Source organism: Octopus sinensis, linkage group LG11 (genome assembly GCF_006345805.1).
Source record: "Octopus sinensis linkage group LG11, ASM634580v1, whole genome shotgun sequence".
Classification (NCBI taxonomy): Eukaryota; Metazoa; Mollusca; class Cephalopoda; order Octopoda; family Octopodidae; genus Octopus; species Octopus sinensis.
The window spans coordinates 60,151,070-60,176,796 of NC_043007.1; the positions used below are offsets into that span (position 1 = coordinate 60,151,070).

General features: G+C 34.8%; 1 protein-coding gene across 17 annotated transcripts in view; it reads left to right on the forward strand.

Annotated features, from left to right (window-relative positions):
* Positions 1-333: 333 nt before the first annotated feature.
* The window catches only part of LOC115216989 (plasma membrane calcium-transporting ATPase 2), a 330,524-nt gene continuing 305,130 nt past the window's right edge, over positions 334-25,727 (forward strand). For 13 of the 17 annotated variants that reach the window (XM_036507543.1, XM_036507544.1, XM_036507526.1 and 10 more), the window contains exons 1-2: positions 334-478; positions 1,309-1,519. The gene's annotated coding sequence lies outside the window, so the exon portion shown is untranslated. Of the gene's footprint in view, positions 479-917; positions 942-1,308; positions 1,520-14,506; positions 14,557-25,727 lie in introns of those variants that run through there. The other 4 variants (XM_036507528.1, XM_036507527.1, XM_036507531.1 and 1 more) reach the window with 4 other exon arrangements.

Genomic DNA, 25,727 nt, shown 5'->3' on the forward strand with positions numbered 1-25,727 from the left:
GTCGTTTGAAGCGCTTCTTCTCTACATAACGTTTGTTTATAGTTGCTCACTCATAATCTAACACATTAGTAGAAATGATGATGTAGCGCACATGTAGTCATCCATTACAAATATACTGAGACAGAGAGAGAGTGTGTGTGTGTAATGATGGAGAAGAGAAAGAAAGATGATGCGAGGGCAATAGAAATGTTTAAATGTGGCGAGAGAGATGCAGACAGAGGCATTGGGATATAAAATGACGTCAGTTTCTAACTGGCCTCAATACTATTTAGTAGCATCGTTAATGTAGTAAGCTCTATTGAGGCTACGACTATTACGATACCAGCACCGAACACCCAACACTACATATGCAAATAAGGTAGGAGTCGCGTCGACCAATCAACAGCGAGTAGATGCATGTCACGTGCACCCGGTGAGTCGGTAATTGTTAGAGAAAAAGCTTTCTTATAAACTGTGTGTGGCAAAGTTACAGCGAAAGGTAAAATTACTTAATTTTATTTACCGCAACAACTATAATAATAATAATAAGTAAGAGAAAAATGAAGTAATTATCTAATGACAGTAGCATTTTGTGGTGGTGCGGGGTGGCGTTTTTTTTTGTTTTGTTTTTTTTTTTTTGTTCTGATAAATGATTATTTGTTTATTATGACCACCTCCACCCTCAAAGGAATTAGTATCAGAGGGGAAAAGAAAAAATAATTAATTTAAAATGTTAAAATGTGTTTTGTAAATTAAGAATGACAGCAATAATTATAAGGGAACCGATTTTTGTATTAGGAGAGAAGGTGGGGGCGAAAAGCACGAAATAAAGAGAGAGAGGAAAAAAAAAACAATCACGAATATATTTTTGTTTGAAATAGTAGTGGCAGAAATATAAGTGAAAGCAGGTTTCAATAGTAGTGGAGTTCGCAAAAGCTGTCTTTCAACATACACACGTAAATGTATACAATTATTTATTTGTTCATGCATATATATATATATATATATATATATAGATATATATATACACATATTTATTTATTTACACTCATATGTACATACATAGATACGTTTGGCTCAGTTCATGTAGAATTTATATATATGTTATATGTATATATTGCGTGTACATCTTTATGCGAGTGTACATCTAGTGAGCGATTTATATATATGTATATACGTTTGTGTAATGTGTTTGTGTGTGCAAATTGTATATCGTATATATGTGTTAATTATATGCCGTACATGTGTCTACTATTCACTCTTTTCTAAATATAGGATTTAATTATTGCTGGTATTTAATATGTATATTTTATCTTTGCTTGTTCACAGTTTCTCGGCTATTTCGTTATTGTGTACCTCTTCCGATTCTAACATCACCAAACTTTCTATACATATGTAAACCTCAAGAACAACTGGATTAGCAATTTTTAACCAACAAGTTTGTGGATTATTTTTTCCGTTTACACTTAAATCCTTATACAACAACTCTGCTGGATGAACAACAGCTAAAACCATATATATAACACACAAAAAACGAAAGGTAATACAATTATTACTTCTAATAACGATAACCAATATTTATTCTACGAATATTTATTTATTACATGTGTGTCGTATGTAGAGTATAAAACCTGATGATGTGGCCTTCACACCATATCCAGTTGTGTAAGCACTAATATTTAAAGTAGTAGCAATTCGGGATTAATGCCATGTGTGTTGTTCTCTCGATTATTTTACTCAAGACAATTTGTGTGTGTGTTTTATATATAATGTATGTATATAATATACAGTTCATTGGAGGTTAAAACCTAAGTCGTGACTCGGAGATTTAATTCTCATAAAATATAAACATTATCCAACTATTAAGTGCTCTCTTTACCCAATGTTGTTCGTATATATATAATGGGGAAGGCCGGTTTATGGGATTTAATTTTAATATATACTGCTTTACATATTAGAATGTGCTACTTTCGGATTTATGTTTATTTTACAAATTATATATATATATAGGTGTAAGCGTGGCCGTGTGGTTGTGGAATTTGCTACCCAATCACATGGTTTCGGGGGTACAGTCTCACTTCGTGATACCTTGGTTAAGTTCCTCCTATAGTTTCGAGTCGACCAAAGACGGAAACTAAAAGAAAATTGTCAAACTGTCATCTATATGTGTGTGTTTGTGTGCGCTCTTGTCTTGATATCGCGTGATAAGATGTATATGAGTATCACTGTCACACACGCAATGTGCGACAGTGTCATCATTTGCAGTTATTCTACAAAAGCATGTCTAGCCATGGGAATGTATTACCTTCCGTGAAAACAGGTTCGGAATGGAGATATGAAGGGCATCTGTCTATAGAAAAAAATTCTGCCCCAGTGAAAGTGAAAACTCTGTCCAACTCATGCAAGCATTGGAAAATGGACGTTTAAATAATTATATATATAACTGATTGGCCCTAGGTCAGCCTTGATATACAACTCTAAGCATTCCAGCAGGAACTATCTTGTCTTAGCTTTTAAAACAGTGTTTCGAGGACTGCATTATATAAGGTGTCCTTGGCTTTATATATACATATAAAGTGTGGTTTGAAGGAAATTTGGCTGCTATTTCTAGCTCGTCAATTCATTACACAGTCTCATTCGTTGGCTCTTGTATAAAATTACTTATAGGGTATGGTTGGTTGTCGTTTTAATCAACTGTACTTTAGTAATGCTACTTTCATTATTGACTTACTGACGGGATTTGCGATAATTAACATTACTCATTTGCCAAGATTCGTGTCCTTTTTTTTTTTTTTTTGTAAGAATAATTTTTGAACTTCATTAAAAAACAAATCAAGGAAAAGCATTATGACTATTCCTACGGATAGAATAAAAATACGCGTTTGCGGGCACAACACACAGACATATATATATATATATATATATATATATATATACACACACACACACACACACACTTATATTCTTTAAATTAATACATATAGATATATGCGGTGGTGGGAGAGATGTAGGTGTTTAAAATGTGCCTATACGCATAAAAATAGGCATAAACAAAATGTAATATGTATGTATATTTATGTGTGTGTGTGGATCATCGTGTAAGACATACATAGAACTGGATATCAATATGGTTATACATGTAGATAGAAAGATAGGGGTTGTTTAATTCATAACCATGAGTAAGACAATACATTTTGTTTTGCCTGAAGGCCTCTTTATAGTGTCCTGGCTTTGATCGTGTAAATTTGTCACCTCCCAAAATATGTGTATATAGATAGATCGATAGATATGTAGGTATGTAAGTATAACTGTATTTAATATACATATATAGGCGCAGGAATGGCTGTATGGTGAGAAGCCTGCTTCCCAACAACATGGTTCCGGGTTCAGTCCCACTGCGTGGCAAGTGTCTTCTATAGCCTCAGACCAACCAAAGCCTTGTAAGTGGATTTCGTTGACGGATACTGAAAGAAGCCCGTCGTATGTGTGTGAGTGTCTGTGTTTGTACCCCCCTCCATCACTTAACCGATGTTGGTATGTTTACGTCCCCGTAACATATCGGTTCAGCGAGAGAGACCGATAGAATACTAAGCTTACAAAGAATATGTCTGGGGTCGATTTGTTCGACTAAAGGCGGTGCTCCAGCATGGCCATAATCAAATGACAAACCAGTAAAAGAATATAGATGCAGAAATATGTGTATATACCTACAGACACATGTTTATATCTAGATGCATGTATAGTTTTATTTTACAGATTTGATGTTTTAGTAAAGAAGTCCTGCTTTCGTTAAATCATAGCTAATTCCTCTGCAAAATATTTTGTTTCAGAAGAGTTATTTATGAATTAGCAAAAGATACGTTTCTCTGCTCAGACATTAAATTCTATAAAACAAAGCCAGTTGCTTTACAGATATATTTAATTTGTATAGAATGCCCTTCAGATTTCTGGTCCCCACCCCAAATATATATATAAGCAGGTATGGTTTGGCACATCTGTGACTGTTGTTAAGCTGTTCGCTTCTAACTACATAGCTTCAGGTACTGTAAGAGTCATTATTATAGATCTGACTGACCAAAAACTTGCATGCAAATTTGGTAGATAGAAACTAAAAAATTGTTGTGCGTGTATATACACACACACACACACACACACACATGTCTTCCTGCTTGGTATCATGTGTTAATTATATAAAAGTACCATCCTCAAGTAAGCAATGTTCCTTTATTATCTTCTATGTCCAGGCTTGGGGAAATATTACCATGCATGAGAACAAGTGAGGATTTCCAACAAGAATAGTATTTCGTCCCTACAAAATCTACCTTGATGAATTTTGTCAAACCCGTTCAAATATGGGGACCCAAGAGTGAGTGTGCTAACATGTAGTAAAGTACAGGAAGCAAGTACAACAGGGTGGAGTTAGTATGTTGATAGGTAAAAAGGATGGGCCTGTGCAGCCTCTCATGTAGGCCTAGGGTCAGACTAATGGAAAACAGATGGTATATATATATGAAACATATGTGCCCATGTGTGTATATACATACTTGAATATCTTTCACATATTCATCTCTAGCCACCTGTCACTCTCCTCTCACTCTCTTGCATATATAAAATCAAATAAATTAGATGTTGTGGTTAGAATTTTCACCCATAATTGAATGTTCATTTATTCAAACAACTAAACTCTCAGGTTCATTAGATTAATATATGTGGATGAATATTCATCAGGTGTGTACCCTAAACGTAATTCTCAGGCAGAATCAGCATGACAATATGTGACAGGGCTGAAACTTTTGAGTTACATCTTTAGTGTAACTGTAGCAGCCCATCAAATAGATTATGTATGTGTGTGTGAGTATATATGTACATATATATATATATATATACACACACACACACACTAACGTGTGTGTAGCTATGTATGTATATCTCAAAACCTTGCAAATAGTCACTTCCCTCTCTACTATATTCCTATTCAGTCAGCTGTATCTTGGCTTTGTCAGTGGCATGACAACCTCACCAATGCTGGTGCCACAGAAAAAGCACCTAGTACATTCTGTGAAGTGGTTCAGATTGGGGAGGATATCCAGCTATAGAAACCGTGCTAAATCAGATGTTCAAGCCTAAAGTTGTCCTTATTGGACCCTATCAAACTTCCCAAGTTGTGTCAGCATGGAAGATGGACATTATTAACCCTTTAGCATTTAAACTAGCCAGATCCAGCCTCTCACACTATCCTACAATGTTACTGTAAAATTAAACAGGCACATCTTTGAAGTGTTGAAGCTACAAGGTAATGCATGGTTAATTCAAAACAATGTGAATAAATAAGCATTACATCTGACTGTAATCTCAATGATAAAGGGTCAAGTATAATGATGATAATATATACATAATGATATATATATATATATATACACACACACACACATACATATCTATTTATATATATATATATATATATCTATACACACATACATATCTATTTATATATATATTATATATATATATAACACACACACATACATATCTATTTATATACATATATATACACACATACATATCTTATATATATATATATATATATATATATACACACACATACATATCTATTCATATATATATATATATATATATATACACACATACATATCTATTCATATATATATATATATATATATATATACACACACACATACATATTTATTCATATATATATATATATATATATATATACACCACACACACACACACACACACACACATATATACAAACATTTTATTAAAAATAGTTATGTTCAAGTTGTTACATTTTTAATTAATGCTTTTTCATATTTCTGTGAAAGTTTCTTGCAGTCTGTTTAGAACAGTAAAATTCCTAGATCCATAACTAACATTTCTATACTTTCACAGTCTCATCATCAGGATATAAAATATACTTAGCTCTGTATTTATTGCCTCTTTTATTGTAGTGAAATTTATGTAGAATTTACTGTCAAGAATTTTGAGTATTAAGTTTCCACATCAGCAATCACATGTTAATTTTGTTTTATTATAGTCAAATTATGGAGGGTTACTGCCCCAATTTTTCTAACATAAAGCTTCTAAGTAAGCAGTCACATATTAAATTTTTTGATGTGAGTACTGCTTGTGTGTTTTAGTGATGTGTTGCTAATATATGTATGTATATATAATCATTCTTTTAAAGCCCACTTTTCTGTGTGTACATATATATTAATGCTTTTTTGTTATTGAGTTATAATAAAAACAGTTTAACATTAAATTGATGGAATACTCAATACTTTTTTTTAGAGTACTTTTTATACATTTAGAAGAATAGTAGTGACAGTGACTTCAAAGTTTGGCCTCCTAGCCTTCCTCTTTTAACTAAATCATCTTCCCATCATCATGACAACCTTTCCAAGTAGACCTTTCTGGTTTCTTGGATACCATTCAGCAACTGCTTGAGTCCACCTGCTCTCTGTGAACCAGTGGAACCTGTGCTTTTGATATTGTGTGATCACACATATGTGAAAGTGTGCATGTTCATAGTAGAAATGTGCTGAGAGAAAAACTGGTCATAAGAGGAGTCAGATGTGATGTATATGGCCATATAAAGAAGTGCTGATCACTTACTGTGAATAGATCTTGCTGGAGAGGAAGACCCAGAATACATGGGATGAAAGGCTGATCTCAGGATCTTGAAACTCATGGAGGAGATGACAAGGGACCACACTGACTTGTGATATTTGATTCCCAATAAGAAACTCCCAACTCCAAGAAACTAGGGTTCAGAAGCACTGTTCATGTGTGTGTGTGTATATATATATATATATATATATATGCACAACTAGACCCTTAACTCAAATTTCCTCACTGAGACACTTCCACCACCCTTCATACCTCTAACTGCAGCCTTTCCTTGATACTGCTAACTTTTCTCACTGTCTGAAATCATTTTACTTGATATCCATCTCTAATCCTTCCTTAAAACTGTCCTCTCCACCCTCATTTTGCATTACCCACCCCACCAAGTCCATTACTATTCTGCTGCTCACCCTGTTAGTGGTCGCCACAAACCCTTATCCACCGTTTACTACATCAATTCCTCAACCTTACTCAATCTCTGCAGTTGTCACCTACTCTTCTCTACCTCCCCTACTCAATATTTATTGTTCATTCATTATATCCACTGCCTCACCCATCCCTCATCTCTTTGTTCAATCCACCTTTGCAACTGTCAACCACCACATTTCTGGTTCCTCTGCCCCGTTCACTTCTACTCACTTTGTACATTGAGGATCCACACAAATGCTTCAACTAAATTTTACAATTTTACCCACTCCACCCCACCCTCCTGATCTATTCTAAAATAATAGTAGCTCTATGGCCTTCTTTGTAGCAAGAAACTTGTTCTGCTTTGACCCTCTTCTTTCATACTTTACACCTTATCTCCTAACAAATAAACTCTTCTCTCAGGAAACAGTCTTGCAAGTGCTGGTGGTGCAAAAAAGACACCAGGTGCATGTGTTGTAAAGTGGTTAGTGTTATGAGGGGCATCCAGCCATCATAGGTAAAGGGACATAATGCAGTTCTTGGACCCCTCAGATCATATCAGATCTTCCAAACCATGCCAGCATGGAACAGACATTTAATGATTATGATGATATGCAAGTGTGTGTGTTTGCATATATATATATGTTGTGTTTATACGTATGTATCATACTGACAACCCTCATTTATGGTTATCACAAATTACAGAATTTCAGTCACAGAAATTATAATATATGGCCACTTACTTTGGGATGCAGTTTGTAATTTCACTCTTGTGGGAACTCATATGAAACCATACTTTCTTCTTAGCCAAAAATTTGTTTCTTGGCATTTTAGGTGAGATCAAAGTAGTAAACAATTTGAAAAACTATAATCATAATATATGCATGTATGTGCATGTATATAAATATCACTATCCACACCACATTTAAACAACAATATAATTAACAAGAACAATATGACCATTGCTACCATCAACAAAATCCCTACCAAAACCAGTACAATCCACCACTACTGACCCACCGAATTTTTAATAAGCAACTTGAAACAACAATAATAGTATCAGCATTATAGCAATGTCTGTAGCTACATATTTTGTATGTGAAACAACAGTATGAAAGAGAGAGACAGCTTGTGTGGTTGGCTTTTGTGGCTAAAGTCAGAAGTGCAAGTGGTGTAGTATCATGTACCTGATGACCCTTCAACTATAATCTTACAGTATTTCCTCTCACGTCAATCCTTCACCCTTTTATCTTCTCATTTAAATCCTTACATAAGACAACATATTTTGCTGTTACACATAGTTCTTTCTTTGTGCTATTTATTACTGCATATTTGTTGTGGATAATTGATTATCACTTTGGCTGTTAAATTTACCTGCAATTCAAGGTGTTTGGAAAGAAGCCATCAGGCGGAACTGAAGCTAAAAGTGTAAAAAGAAACAGTAAAGGATTACATTGGATATTAAACTTGCAGTTTTAAAAGAGGTTTGATGTAGGAGAAAAAATGTCAACTAGATTGCAAAAGCTTTAAAGCTTTACAACATTCACAGTTTGAACAATACATGAGAATGAAAAGAAAATTAGGTCAAGTAGAAGCTGCTTCTTTTACTACTTATTTTTTCATAGATCTAATATCATACTTAAATGGAACAGTTCCTGGCTGTATAGATCAAGGATCTCTTACCAATAGTCATAATGGTGATTTAAAGAAAAACAAAACAATAGTCTTTATGACAATTTGCAGTAAATATTAGGTAAAACTTCTAATGTAAAACCATTTTTTTTTTGCTTGTAAAGGTTTGCTTTAAAGGTTTAAGAAGTACTTGAATTTGTACAACACAAAAATGATTGATAAAACAGTTGCTGCTGATACAAAGGCTGCTACTAATTATCCTTAGCAGCAGAAGAGAGCTACATACCAGAGCAAATATACAATGCACTTTTCTGGAAAGGCATTACCTGCTAGAATTTCTGTTTCTTGAAGAAGAAAAAACTAACACCAAAAATCATCCGGTGCTTCTTCTGGGAGGAAATGCTGCTGGTGATACAAAATTAAATCCTCTATTTAAGTATTACTTTGAAAATCTAAGGGCTTTCGAGAATTGTGTAAAGTTTAATCTCCCTTTTTCTGTTCAAATAAGGAAGTATATATAGCTAAATGCCTTTCTGGAGGGTGGTTTACAATTATTTTTTGATCTGCTATAAGAAGGTATAATGTCACACAATGCCACACATATTTCCAACAAAGCATTACTCCTTTTAACAAATGTACCAAGCTACACAGTGAACTTTAATGAGTTTTCCAATAATGTGAGGATAGAATGCTTCCTCATGAATACTTATTTGCACCAGCAAATGGATCAAGATGTGACACCTCATTTCAATGCATATTAGCAGAGAACTTTCTAATAACTTATGAAAGCAGTTAAATGGGAGAATAAAGCTACTGTAAGAAACTTTTGGAGGAAGTTCAACTCAGTGGATGCTATGGACAGCATTGCTGAATCATGGGAGGAAGTGAAACCCTAAACTTAAAATGGTGCTTGGAAAATATATGACCAGACTGTATATGTGGCTTTACAAGCTTTCCATACACATAATGTCTACATCAGATTTGGAAAAAAAAAAGATATTGTAATACTTGCAAATGAGGATGGATTTAAAGAAGTCATTGAGGATGATATGGTTTAGTTGCTAGTGTCCCATAGACAAAGCAAGTTGAGAATAAGGAAATTCCACCAACTCCACTGAAATTAACTGCAAAGAATATTGCCAAGGAGTTGGCATTTATAGGTCTGCAAGTTTTTTCTCAATTATCCTAGTCATGAACATAGCAAAAATTACACGGAATTTACAATAAGCTTCTTTCTATCACTGTGTGGTAAAAAGAGATGATATACCATAAACAGTAGTTTTAGATAAGTTGATGATGAAGTATTAGTAGATAGTGTCCCTCATCCTCCCAGTAGCCCTCACACAAACATTTTTTGTAGTAAAAATATAACCTATTACAATATTACATTCTTATTTATCTTCAACTGTTTTCATGTATACATATTGTACTATGTTTAGAAATTGTTTACATGCATCAAAGTGGTTGTGTTCCTTGTATTTTTTGGTGGTGGTTATTTTTTCCAAAACACAAAAATTGATAAGAATACATTATCATTTTATTATACGGAAATGAATGGGGAAAATTAATTCCACATTACATCAAACTCTTCCTCATATATATATATATATATACACACACTCTTTACTCTTGTTTCAGTCATTTGACTGTGACCATGCTGGAGCACCGCCTTTAGTCGAGCAAATCGACCCTAGGACTTATTCTTTGTAAGCCTAGTACTTATTCTGTCGGTCTCTTGCCGAACTGCTAAGTTACGGGGACGTAAACATACCAGCATCCATTGTCAAGCGTTGTTGAGGGGGACAAACACAGACACAAACATATACACACACATATATATATGACGGGCTCTTTCAGTTTCTGTCTACCAAATACACATGCGAAATGAAAAAGAACATCTCATAACCACTATTGGTGTAATTATCAATATTTCCATACCCCTGCTCTCTCTCTCTCTCTGTTAAGTTATGATGATACTGGATAATACTTCTCTCATTTTCATTTTTACCTTGATGCTTGTGCATCTGGTGCCTCAGATAAAAACTGAAGTATTTTTAAAGTATATCCACATCTTTGCTTTGTATATCTTTGTATTTTAGTGGGCTATTTAAAATGTCTTCTCTTAAACCTTAACTTTTCTTTACTTTAAATGGAAATTGGCATTCAGTCCATATGGCTTTCAATCCCCAAGTTAGTTGCTAGACCCTTCAAGAGCTTCCTACTATATATATCGCTGCATATCTTTTATATCTTTGCTCTGGGAATTAGAGCTTCAGTTCTTCTATTGCACTGGGACAGTCTTGTAACAGCATTCAATTTCATGAAACTCTGCTGTTAGTTTAACGCTATGTTGTCTATAATTAAGAGCAGAAGCAACCAATGTTTTCTACTGGACCAACATAGTTTTCTTCTTTTGTTCTGAATTATCTCAAAATCCAGCCAACCAGTTGCCCACACGTTTCCATTTTACAAATATGTACTCAGTATAACACTATTATTCATGTGGATACCCAGATCACACACTGATGGTAATTCCAGGATTGCAAAACCTGTGGTCTTGTGTATTCAGATTGCAATCTGTGGACTGATGGCAGAACACTTAAAGAATTTTGAACTGCATGTTGTTTTCTTCAACTCTCTATAAATTGGATTCAGGTCTGTCTAACATTACGTTATCAGGGTGCTGAGAGACTCTGCAATGAATTGATAATTCCCCAGGGACAGTCACTCACCAAATTTTCCAACTATGGCAAGGTCATGTAGCTTGTGACATATCAACTTTATTAAAGGCTATGGCAGACTCAAAATATTGATTGTGCTGCTGTCTTTCTTACCATTCATAAGGCTATAGTGAGCTGTGTTAGGCTAATTTGTGCATGGAAGCCGTACTGCATGTTTAAGCCATTTTCTTTGTGATCAGCTCCTTTCTGACAATGTGTTCCATGACTTTGTTGATGTATGAGATCAGAAAGATAGTTCCATGACTTCTAACATGTTCTACTTCCTTCATTTATGGATAGGGCACATACCATTCTTTAACTTCTTGAGATTCTGTGCTACATCCAAGACAGCTTTGAAACAGCATATGCTATTGCTTTGCTAGAGCCTTCTTATGTCTTTAAAAGAATTGATGGCAAAGCATTAGGGTCTGTTGCTAAGTTCAAGTTTATCTCATCATTAGCAAATATTACATACTCCTCTTTTATGTTACACAATCAATGGATTCCTCTTCACTGTGTAGAGCTGCAGTTTTGAAGAACTATTCAGGCTTGTTTAGCTGCATATCTTTACAATTTAGAGTTGTTTTTGTATTTAACTTATTCTTTCGAGGTCTTCAGTTAATTTTCTTCAGTGGTACTCTCCTGCAAAGCTCTAGAGCAGATTTTTTTTTGTGCAAGGGCTTGGGGTTTTCTTATATATTTCCGCTATCTTGTTTGTTTGTTTTTCTTCCTCCTTTCTTTTTCATAGGAGAGCCTGATTTTCTCTTTGATTTCTAAAAATACTTTTTTGGAAGTGCAACTCCGAACCCTTAAATTAAATGATTTGGAATCTTTATTCTTTCTCATAAGGATTATCTTGTCTCTGAAAATAATGTTTTTGTGTGTATTGGTTCTTTGGGATAAATTTAATGAATATGGCATGTATTGACTTACACAGGAAAACTTTTAGGATCTCTTATTGAACTAATTTTCAATCAGCTTTGTACAAGTTTATGCTGGACAGGGTTCAGGTGTTTCCTGTGTGATATACATCTTCAATTTAATTTGGGCCATACATTGTTAGTTTAAGTTATATGAGAAAATCATTTTGTGGACAACTTCCATGTTATTAGTAAAGCAATGATTCAAGATGTTGTTGCTCTTGGTCAGGCACAACATTGTCTCCCTTGAGCATCAATTTAGTGTGATCAAGTTGTATTTTTGCTTGATTTTGCTCTTGGCATGACATTCCTGAGATTACATCACCTTTAAGCCATTTGATGTAGGAGTAAATTGAAACCACACCACAGATGTGTTGATTTAGTTTCGTTAGTACCTTTTTTATCATTCGAATGTTTTCCTTAAATTTACCTTTATGATTTAAGGAGTCCTTGAATGATGTAATATACATATTATCACATCAATTTGCTTTATGTGTACTATTATTTGTGAGTCACAGACCATTTGAATATGATAGCAAGATTAATGACATGACATCTTTGTGGTTGTACATAGCGACTCCACCATTATTTCTTTTTTCCTCATTCTTTCGTCCCCGTATCTCCGCATCAACTGTGTATATATCTATAGACATGTAGTATATGTGTGTATATGTATATTTATGTGGTTACTGATATGTATATGTGTGTGTTATATATATATAAGATCCTATGGGATCCAGCCACAAACTTATGGGTGGAATGATGTTTCTTATTAGCAAACCTTAAACTGTCACTACTGCATAGTACCAAAAGTTCCACCGTCCCTCTGCTGTAAAGCTTCAGTTTCAATGAATAGCCCACATTTTTCTACATTAACGGAAAGTTTTAAAGATCTGCTGTGATAGTTGTGGACATTTTCAAGAGACACGTCTTAGATGCCAGATGGACCTGTGACATGGCATGAAACCGAAATGAGGGTGGCAATGTTCCCCACTCTCAGAGAAATGAAAAGAATTAAAAATCACTCCCGTGGTTGTGCTCCATCAAGCCACGACCCCTAGCTAGAACAGGTAAAAGTAATGTGTGTTTGTCTTTCATTCCTCCGGGGTCGATGGTTCGACTGGCCCCCTCCTCTTAAGATTGCTGGCCTTGTATCAAAATTTGAAACCATTATTATTACTGTCATCATCATCATCATCTCTCTCTACTTACAAGACTGATGTTATTTATCCCTCGTTTACTTTTAATATTTTTTCTCATTCCCACGTATTTGGCTGTTGTCTATTCTGTCATGTCTATAAATGTAATAAAGAATGTCTCGCAGATTGCCCATACTATAATTAAGAAATAGAGCTCACTAATCGCTCATAATAATAATAAGTAAGGAATATCTCACACATCGCACATAATAAATAAGAAATATCGCTCACACACCGCACACATATAATAATAATAAGTAAATGGAGAACGCGATGAGGATGGTAAGAGGAAAGCAGCTCTGATCCGGGTGAGTAATGGGATATGGTAGAAATATGGCTGCCACTGGTTGTTGTGTGTGCCATTATGTCTATATCTACTATACTCTTACAGATAAATTATATTTTCTATACAAAGCAGATTATATATGTATATGTGTGTGTGTGTATATATATATATTGCATCGAGTCAATATGTCGTCTACGCTGGTGCCCACTTTGCTAGAAATAGAAACCAAAATCTGCCTGATATTACAAAGTCTATCGCCCTAAAAAGGAAAGAAAATGACGTTAGATAATGTGCTCTGGAATACCGTCTGCTTCAGGAGAATAAAAATGTAGGATGGTCACGGTTGAAAGGCCATTCGTCATGCATCTTGCTCATGACCTGGTGTTAAAACAGCAACCTAGTTTCCGATCTATCTATCCATACACTCGCGCGCGCGCACGCACACACAAACACACACACACACGTATGTATATAATGCGCGCATCTGTGTTCTTTTGTCTCTTAATTATTTTTAGAAATGTCTATGTACCAATTCCTTCTCTGTCTCTTTCTAATTTTATTGAAGGTCTTGTTTACCACCATTATTTTTTTTTACATATCTCTCCATCCCTCCCTCTCTCTTTCTGCCTCTCTCCAGTTATTGTTTCCTCTCACAATCCTCTCTCTCTCTCTCTCCATGCTCATAACTTTTCTTCTGCCTTTCCTTTAAATCTTCTCATTATTTCACCAATCTTCCGGCTAACGACGATCCACCGATTCTACAAGTTAGTAATAGAGATGTATATAAATCATGTCTGTTGTATAAACGTGTGTGTATTTGTGTCAATACCAATATATACATATGTGTGTGAATATATATATATTTGTGTGCTCGTATATATATTTATGTATGTATGTGGAGGTGTTAGCCCGCCTTTCCAAACTAATAATAATATTCCATGTCTCATATAAATGTCTGAAGAATCAGCCGATTACACTTGAATGTTTTTTTTTTATTATTTTACCCCATTTTCCGTCTCCTATTCCTTTAATTAAACCAAGTGATTTTAAATTATATCCCCAACGTCTGGGAACTAGATGGACGTAACTATCATTTCTTTGGTGTTTTCGCCCAAGCAAATTGTCAGCCCGTGTTTTCTTTCCCCAAATTTATTTTAATATTTCTGACAGCTCTCTGCTCGTTCGTCAATTCTTCTTTCTCTCCACAATAATGATATTCCAGTGAATTAAGAGGCAAAGTTGTGTAGGTGTTCAGTTGAAGAGTTTTATACCTATTGCTTCCGCAACAACACAGATTTTAGAATCTTTTTAGCTGCTTCATTACAATGTTGATACACAGGGCTTAATAGGGACTTTCGGCCCTATTTCAATAGGGCTTGTACACACACACACACACACACACACACACATATATATATATAGATAGATAGATATGTGTGTGTATATAATTTCGGTATGAACCGAGGGGTTTACTTCATTAAGGTCATCCACAGGTATTGGCTATCAGATAAGACAGTAATCTGGAGATTGTTTTACCAAACATATCTGAAAATCCAAATAGCCGTAGTTTTTATTATGACAAACAAAAAGAGTGAAGTGAGCAAGTCTTTATTTCATCAATTACAAAACACTTTCTCATTCCGTTTTTCCTTGTCATTAATAATGTGTGTGTATGTTCAGTGTGTAGAAGATAGATAGATGTACAGACACACGCATACGCACAAAATAAATTATCTCAATAATGACGTTTTAAATAACCTAATTGAAAATGATTTTCGTGTGTGTGTGTGTACACTTTGATTCTTTGTCGGAATATTTCTTGTGTATATGTAGATGTTACTCCTGAACAATGTTGCACTCGGATCAGTCTTACAAGCTAAAACTCTGAGTGGGAATTTAACTCGAGTGCGTGTGCGTGTGAAAACCTAGAAATTCCTTGTTGCCTTAAATTACTCCTATTTACTGTCAGAATCCAATACATTTTGGATGTGTGTATGTCATTAATTAATGGCCTTCCAAAGGCAACTTGAAATTTTACTCTAGCTTTTCTTTCTGTTCCAATTTATTATTTTAAATCTCCTTTCTTCGACAACGTTAAATAGCATGTATGTATATATATTTATATACACACACTAACACGTGTGTATGCGTGTGTGTGTAATATATATATATGTGTGTGTGTGTGTGAGAGAGAGAAATATACACAAACACACACGCACATACATCTATCGTTTCTAGCATTCCACCATCTTTGTACTCTACTGTTGTATTTCGCACCAATTTCTTTGTTGATATCCTACATTTTCACTTTCATTTCGTTATTTTAACAAATATTAATCCCCACGTCTTGTTATTTTTACTCGTTAACACTAAGAAAGCCTTTCTAAAAGTGAACGTGGGAAGATATATAAATAATAATATATAATGTCTTGGTAGGGAGGAAATGGTTTTCTGTGTTGGAATTTTCGATTCCGCTTCATCTCGGAAAGCTTTCTCTCTGGATATGTTTACTGAGCTGCTAAAAATGATGCAATTCTGTGTCTAATGCGGAGGAGGAGAACAGTAGAAAAGTGTTTGGTGCTTTTGTCGTATTGCATTATGCCGCAGATCAAACCATTTTCTTCCTGACCTATTCCGCTTCTATGGAGAATATTGTTTTTTTTCCTTTCTGTTTCTCACGTTATATATATATATATATATAACCATTATAATTATTCATTCTTAGAATTACCAGTTCTTTTTAACTCGTTGCCAAATGCTGGGGATCTTATATATTCTTTTGCTTCTATCTCTTTTTGTCGTGTGAGGTTCGCCTCTTGCAATGTATTTTGGGATTTATAGAAGATCCTTGCTTCTTCAGCTTAAATATTGTTTAAAAATTCCTGTTGACCTCCACCTCTCATCATAATTACGACAAGTAGGGGAGATTTATTGTGTATTAACTATTTTTACATATGATGCTGCTGCTGCTATCAGCAAATTTTAGTCGACTCTGCTGGAGTAAGGAAGGAATCAGGTTCTTTGGTAATAGCACCATATTGATACTGTATTGTGTTCTACACCATGTTATCGTTAGTTCAGATATATAACGTTCTGCCTGTGAATTTTAAATCTAGGTCTTGTAGGGTTTTTTTAGAGGTTCCTTTGATCATCTATTTGTTACACAACGTGGAACTCCTCTTGGAGGAATCACGCAAATATCTTCTGTGAAGCTTTAAAATTTTTAGTTTTTGCCTTCAAGGCCTCATGCAAAAACGGTTTCGAGTTTGCCATTTTATACACAATAACATACCGCCTGTATGTATGTGTGTGTATATATATACACATACATATATACACACACATCATCATTGTTTTAACGCGCATTCTTTTCATGCTTGCATGGGTTGGACAGAGATCATTGAAGCAGATTTTCCTGTTGCCAACCCTCACACTGTTTCTAGACAAGGTTATATTTCCCCATTGCTAGAGATGTTTGTACAAGATATTTGAAATGAATGACACTGCTTGTATGTCAAGTTGTCAAGACAAGGAGACATACATAAACACACATGTTATGGGTTTCTTTGAATTTCCATCTATCAGATCCACAAGGTGTTGATTGGCTTGGTGTTGATTGAATTTTATGTCATAAAGTGTGATGTGTTCTACCAGATCAAGCAATATTACCATTTTTATGCATGAAAATAACAAACATACATAGTATTATATGTAAGCATAAAAACATTGGAAGAGAAATATATATATAGGCACAGGAGTGGCTGTGTGGTAAGTAGCTTGCTAACCAACCACATGGTTCCGGGTTCAGTCCCACTGCGTGGCATCTTGGGCAAGTGTCTTCTGCTATAGCCCCGGGCCAACCAATGCCTTGTGAGTGGATTTGGTAGATGGAAACTGAAAGAAGCCTGTCATATATATGTTTGTGTGTCTGTGTTTGTTCCCCTAGCATTGCTTTACAACCGATGCTGGTGTGTTTATGTCCCCAACACTTAGCGGTTCGGCAAAAAGAGATGGATAGAATAAGTACTGGGCTTACAAAAAGAATAAGTTCCGGGGTCAAGTTGCTCGACTAAAGGCGGTGCTCCAGCATAGCCGCAGTCAAATGACTGAAACGAGTAAAATGAGAATCATAATATAATAGGGTATGTTCTGTTTTCTGAATGAGAAGTAGTAGTTGAATTACTGGGGGGATGGCCATATATTTTTGCAAATGCCATTTCAAGTTGAGGATTTCACTTTCTCTCATCACTCGGTTGTGTTAACCACAGCATCTATTTTGTTAAACTTCATCTCTTACTGTACATTTATCCTCCCTATTAATTTGCTTTTATAAATTGTTTGAAAGTTCTCAGATAATATACCTGGAAATTGTCATACCTTGATCCATTAACTGGATCAAAGAAGTATTCTTGGGGATATATTCTACCCTCACATTATGAGAAAGCCCATTTAAGTTCACTGGTTGACTTGATGCTTTGTCTAAAAAGTGCAATGCTTTGTTGGAAATATTGTGTGTGACACTATACTTTTCCACAGCAAGACACAAAGATATTTGTAAACCATTCTTTAGAAAGGTTCCTAGTCATCTAATCCTTATTTGAGTGTTAAATCAGAGGTAGATTAAACTTTGCATAACCCTTGAAAGCCCTTGGATTTTTCAGAGTGATCTTTATATAGAGACTTTATTTTCATATCACCAACAGCATTTCTTTCTTGTAGAAATGTCGGACAATTTTTGGTGTTGATTTTTCTTGTCAAGAAATAAAAGTTGTAGTGGGCATGTACTTCCAGAAAAGTGCAATTTCATCATTATTTTGTATTTGTTCTGGTGTATAATCTTCTTTGGCAGTCATTTTCTTCAGCTGCTCAGAATAAATTGTAGATGCCTCCTGTATCAACACTGGCAGCTTCACCAGTCATTTTCACATTGTGAGAATTTAAGTGCTTTTTAAACCTTTCAAGCTAGCTTTTACTGGCCAGAAATGGTTTTTCATTAGAAGTTACATCTTCCCTTTTTTTTTTTTTTTGCAAATCATCATACAAATCATATAAACTGTATTTTTTTTAAATTACCATAGTGCTCAAGTCTATGCTGAGCTTGACCCTTAATTTATACACTAATGTGCTTCTCACTTTAGATCTATGAAAAAATAAGTCCAAGCATTCTAATTAATTTTCTTTCTATTGTCATGTATTGTTCTAACTGAAGATGTTGCAAGCTTTAGTGTTTTGGCAATGTGGCTGACTCTTCCTCCAGCATCAACCTTTTTTAAAACCTTGAGTTTAATATCCTGTGTAATCCTTTTACTGTTTCTTTTCGCACTACTATCTTCTGTTCCACTTGATGGCGTCTTTCCAGACATCTTGAATTATAGATAAATCCAACAGCAGCTGCTGTGAATATTATCAAAAACATATGTAATAAAAAAAAATAGCTCCAGAAGTATGGAAATGAAAAGGTGAAGAAGTGAGGTGGGAGGAGATACTGTATGATTACATTTAACTGAATGATTACCAGGTTTATGGGTATTATGCCCCTTGTTGGCTTAACACCTTAAAATTCCACACTACTTTCACACACAAACACACACCATTGTGTTGACATATAACATACATAGCTAAAGACATTTCTATCAATCTGATACTATTATTGTTGTCAATTACTTGTGGGTTGGTTGTGGCGGTGCCGTTGGCTCTTTTGGTTTTGGTGTTGATATTTGCAGTGGTGAGAGTATTGTTGCTAATGGCAGAGGTTTTATTATTCTTGTTAATTGCATTGTTGCTGCTTAGTCTCAAGTCGATCCTCATTGACCTAAGATCAAAAAACATTTCAACTTTTAAAATATACTAGGCTACCACATTATCTTATATCTTTTATTTTAAATTGAGCTGCTTATCTTCTTCATGTTGTTGTTGTTCCTTTAGGTATTGGTGAATTGGTGATGATGGTAGTTGTATAGGTTTTAGTGGTGGTTGTATTGGTGTTGATGAAATACATGTATTTATATGATTATAGTTTTCAGATTGTTAACTATACTTTGATCTTGGTTACAATGCCAGAAAGCAGCCATTTGGTTGAGAAGAAAGGATAGTTTTTAAATTGCTTAAATTTTCTGAGCCTTTCATAAAGGCATAATGACAGACCATATCCTGAAATTAGCGATCATATTTCACTGATTTCCATAACCATGAGATCCCATAACCTGAGGTAGCTGTAATGCAGGGGATGCTTGCATGTATGTATGTGTGTGTGTATGTATATATATTACATAGTGGTCAATATTTACTGACCACTATTTACCTGCAATAAGATTTAAATGCAATATATGAGATAAAGATAACAACATGCAAATTCATCATTATCATCATCATCAAATTAATGTTAAATTTCAAAACCTCCTCAACCCATTAATAAAATATATTGCAGCCAAAATACACTGGATCGCAAGGGATTGCAACCCCAGCCAATGTCGCAACCAGTTTGTAACCTGGTTGTAAATGTGAGCACTGACATATCATTTCATGTACATATCAATGGCAACATGTAGGCAACTGGCTGGATGGATTGTAAGAACTTTCAGAACAAGAGACCAGGAAACAGTGCTGGTCTATTTGTCCTAATTATCTAAGGACTGTGTCTGACCTCTAAGTAGTAATGAAGAAAATGTCAATTCCCATCATGTAATGATGGTTTAAAATTCTTTGACCAGTGAAATTACAGAGGTTTCCATGAAATGTAAATAAAATTAAACTTGAATGTTCAAAATAACATTTTACTCTGCTTTATATTCAATCATATTTTCAGTGGAATTAAAATTAATTTTTTTCTCACATTTTGTATTTAGCTTAACTTTTCTATTTCAAACCCAATGATATATGTCTACACTGATTGAAAATTTTCAGCTTTTAGTATATAGTTAACTCCCTCTTTAGTATATGTTGTATCATCCTTCTTTCACATGGCCACTTCATTGTTAGAAAGTCGATTGTAAAAATATGCCTATGGACAATATTTCTTTGAAATATGTTTGTAAATTAGAGCTATATTAGATCTATTTACTGAGCCAACAATTAAGGTTTTCTAGTTCATCTTTGTCTTTAATAGATTGTTGATTCATGCTTTCTTATCAGAGATATTTAAAAAAGGCAGAATGGATGACTTAGTGTTTATTGATCTTATGCACGTATTGAAATATAACTTCTATTGTTTGCTGTATTAATTTTTAATTCTAATCGTATATTACTTTCAGGCAATATTCCTAAGCTTTTGTGCAAAATAATACAATCTTTTCTTGCAAACGACTGCAACTGCTTAACTTGCTTAACAGGATGTTGTTATTGTAAGATAAAAAAATCATATAGAAAGCTCTTTCTTTATGGTCTTTAGAAAGGAGGGGAAAAAATATTTCCTTAAGGTTTCATGTTCTCTGGGCCATAATCTCAGGATCAGTCTAGGCTACCTTTGATTAGAGCTTCCAGAGATTTTAGTTGAAGGTGACAAAATGAATGCCCTTTCATTTATGTAATCTTATTCATCTTTTAAAATGGCTCCTGCTTAATACAATTTGTGTTTTGTAGCAACTGTGTTTGTTTTAAACCACAGTTGGCCCATTTTATGTATTTGTACTTAAGCTATATTCACCTTGAGAAATGATCACTAAATAAGACCAAGTAAATGATACAAGACAGATATAAACACTGATTTGGAGCAAAGCAGTAGCGGGGGGAGTCATTGAGTCAGTAAACTGAGAACTGCACTCATTTTCTATGTATAGTTGTGACTTGTGATATATGTGATGTAAATGAATGATATAAAAGGGTGAAGGCCCCCTTCGATCAGGAATGACCATGGGATTGCACCCAGAAAGTGCCTCCACAGTACAAGTCTGGGTAAGATTGTTTATGGAAGACCAGCAGTTACCTATGCATACCAGCCTCCCCTTTCCACACCGCCAATGTTATCCAAGGGAAAGGTAAAAGCAGGTACAGCTTGGCACCTGTGATGTCACAACTCATTTCCATAGCTGAGTGAACTGGAGCAATATGAAATGAAGTGTCTTGCTCAAAAACACAATACACAGGCTGGTCCAGAAATCAAATACACTACCTCTTGATTGTGAGCCCGACACTCTAGCCACTGAGCCTTGTACCTTCATCATGAATATAAAATCAGAAATATACTGTACATTTCAATCTAATTCACTTAGCACATTTTCCATCTGTAAGCTATTGATTTTAAATATGCTAATTACTTTATAAATGAATTTTCAAATAATCCAATAAACCATATTAAAACGAAACTCTAAAATGTAAAAGGTTTTGATTTTGTACTAGTTGTGAATGTGTGTTAAGAAGTTTGCTTACCAACCACATGGTTCCAGGTTTACTCCCACTGTGTGGCACCTTGGGCAAGTCTCTTCTACTGTAGCCCCAAGCAAACCAAAAGCCTTGTGAGTGGATTCGGTAGATGGAAACTAAAAGAAGCCCATCATACTGGTGAGTGTGTGTGTGTGTGTTTGCCCCTTCCTCCATTTTCACTTAATTAGTGGGGTTGGTTTGTTTGAATCCCTGTAACTTAGCAGTTCAACCAAACATAAAAAAAGTACTGGGGTTGATTTGTTACTGCCATAACAAATGTGACAGCCCTGGCTTTGCTATTTCACTGAATAACTAAAAAACAAGCAACTATGCTTCAAATGCCAAGCATTATTATGATTACTAAAAGATCAAATATTATTTTAAAACATTAAATCCTGTTCAAAGAAATTTCTGAGTTAAAATTCTAGAATAATAATATTCATCATGAGATAAGCGCTATTACAATCATGGCTGTTATTGATCAAATGTTAGGCTTCAGTTAATGTTAGCCAAAACTAACTCAATAATTAAAAAAAAGGTAATAAATTGGTGATTTATCTTTTACTTTTTTCAGTCATTAGATTGCAGCTATATCAGGGTACTGCCTCAGTGGAGTTTAGTTGCACTAATTGACCCCAGTATTTATTTTCTTTTTAAGCCTGATACTTATTCTATTGGTCACTCAAGCTGAACCACTAAGTTTTAGGGATGTAGACACCAACACCATTTGTCAAGCAGTGGTGGAGGATAATATTTACACATATGGGTTTCTTTCTGTTTCTGTCTACCAAAGCCACTGTCAGCCTGAGTCTATAGTAGAAAATACTTGCCCAAAATGTCATACAGTGGAATTGAACCAAGAACCATTTGGTTGAAAAGCAAGATTCTAACCACACAGTCATGCTTGTTGGTTCTGTTCTTTTTGTATTTTGGTCTTTTTGTTTAGAAATTCTTTAAATGTATTTGCATATGTATTGATGAGTGTAAATTACAGCAGAAGGTTGGGGACTTCTCACATAGAGGAATCCTTGTTGCTTAGAAGTTTTAATTGTTGTTGTTTAGCTTGAGTCAGCCATGATTAAGCAGGTCTAGGAGGAAAGCCACCTATCCATGACTAGGAGGCTTTATATATCATGACCTGCATTTGCTAATGTGTATGTGTGCACACGTGTGTGTGTGTATATATTCTTTTATTTGTTTCAGTCATTTGAGTGTGGCCATGCTGGAGCACCACCTTTAGTTGAACAAATTGACCCTTGTTGAACCACTAAGTTATGGGAACATAAACACACCAACATCGGTGTCAAACGATATATATACATATATATATACACACACGACCGGCTTCTTTCAGTTTCCCCCTACGAAATCCACTCACAAGGCTTTAGTCGGCCTGATATATATATATATAATATATATATATATATATATATATACATACATACATACATATGAAGTGTATATTCAGTATGGAGCAAAAGTCTAAGGTCCTGATAGTGTGTAAAGTTAGCGTATTTCCAGAGAAGCACCCAACCCAGATACTGGGTTATCAGCACTGTTAGGTTCCAGGCCAATGCCAGAATTCCTCAGGTGTAGAAAATCCAGGTTTCACGACGATCATACCGTAAATTGGATTTGGTTAAAAAATTCTAACGAATCATTAAAGATGTGTTAAAAAATTTTCTGTGTTATTATTTGGTATATATATATATATATATATATATATATATATACACACACACGATCTTGTTTCAGTCTTTCGACTACAGCCATAGTGGGGCACTGCCTTGAAGGATTTAGTCCAACAAGTTCACTCCAATACTTATTATTTTTAAACCTGGTATATCATGGGCTTCTTTCAGTTTCCATCTATCAAATCCACTCACATGGCTTATCTGTATATAGTCAAGCTGCTGCTTTGTACCAAACTTAGAACTGTTACTAATCCATCTTTTTAACCACACAAATTTATGTGTATTATTAGGTGTGATCTCACTGTGTGGAAGCTGTTGGCAAGTGTCCTTTGCTATAGTCCAGAGTTGAGTAATACCTTGTTAGTGAAACTGGTAGACAGACTGAAGAACCTCATATGTATGAGTTCCTATTTACCCTCATCTTTACATGTATTCACTGGTTTTAAATAGAAGCATTGTTTGCTTACAGTTCACTGCAAAAGCATGTTCAGGCTTCGTGACATATCTTGATATGTTATATGATCTGTATAAACAAAAGGCTCAATCAAATAGTGTTGTTTGTTTCCAGTTTTCAATCTAACCATGTTGAGGCTATTTACTGTCTGCATGGAAACAGGTGAGTTAGCATTACAAAATACATCCATCCTTAGAAGCCTCTGCTCTGGCTTAGTCTCATCTGACCCAGGAAAGCATGGAACTGTTAACTTTAACCATTTAGCATTTAAGCTGGCTATGTCTCGCCCAAATATTCTACCTGTGATATGTTCAAACTGGCCAGATCCAGTCTCTCACACCAACGCCAAATTGTCATTCTAAAAATAATCATATCATAGAAATCATGAAGGTACAAAATAATGCATGATTAATTCTAATCAAAATGAATAAATAAGTTTCACATTCAACATTCAACCTTAATTTCAATGCTAAAAGGTTAGAAAATATTGATGATGAGGCGGTTTTCAACTGTTTATAAACTGGTGTAACACAAACTGATAGCATATATTTCTGTAATATAATGATAGGTGTCTTTGCTAATTCAGGTGCATTTTGATAGTAGTTGTTTTACATATCTCTATCAGTTGACAAATGATCACAGCATAGGGCAATATTATGTTAAGGTACATCTTGATCTTGTTTGGCCTTCAGTATAGAAATTTAATTCATATTTCCACTGAATGTGTACAGATATTGAATTTTGTCATTCATTGCTATGCCATACCTTTTGTACTTTGTTCTTTTCACTGTTATAAACTCCACAATAGTCTCTAGTTTCTAGTGTAATTATATAAGATGTTTATAACTAAATGAGAGGTTATGTGACTCCCAACAACACCACAGTCAGTAATTGTCTCTTCCTCCTCCTCTTTATACGGATTCAAATCACAAAACTGTAATTAATGACCATGCATTCTCACTTCCCTTTGGTCTTTGTATCAAATAAATTACTGTGATGTTTTCATTTATTTCTGCCTGAAGACGGGGTAGAGACTTTAAAATATATTTTTTGCTTCATTTCTTTAATACTACTACTTTTTCTCCCACACAGTTGCAAGCAAGGCTGTGTGGTTAAGAAGTTCACTTCTCAACCATATAGCTTCAAGCTCAGTCCCACTGCCATACACTTTATGCAAATGTTTTTGTGCTCTAGGCCACCCAAAGCTTTCTGAGTGGATTTGGCAGACAGAAACTGAAGAAGCCCATCATATATGTGTGTTTATTTTGTTTGCTTACACCTACTGCTCACTTTTTGAAAAGTCATGACATTTGCACTGTGTTTATTGGCATTTTGCCTGTCGATAATTCATTTGCTTCTTAAAAACAGACAAGGGTTTTTACATATCTCTATTGAAAACAGACAAGGGCATCTAGCTGTAGATCAGTGC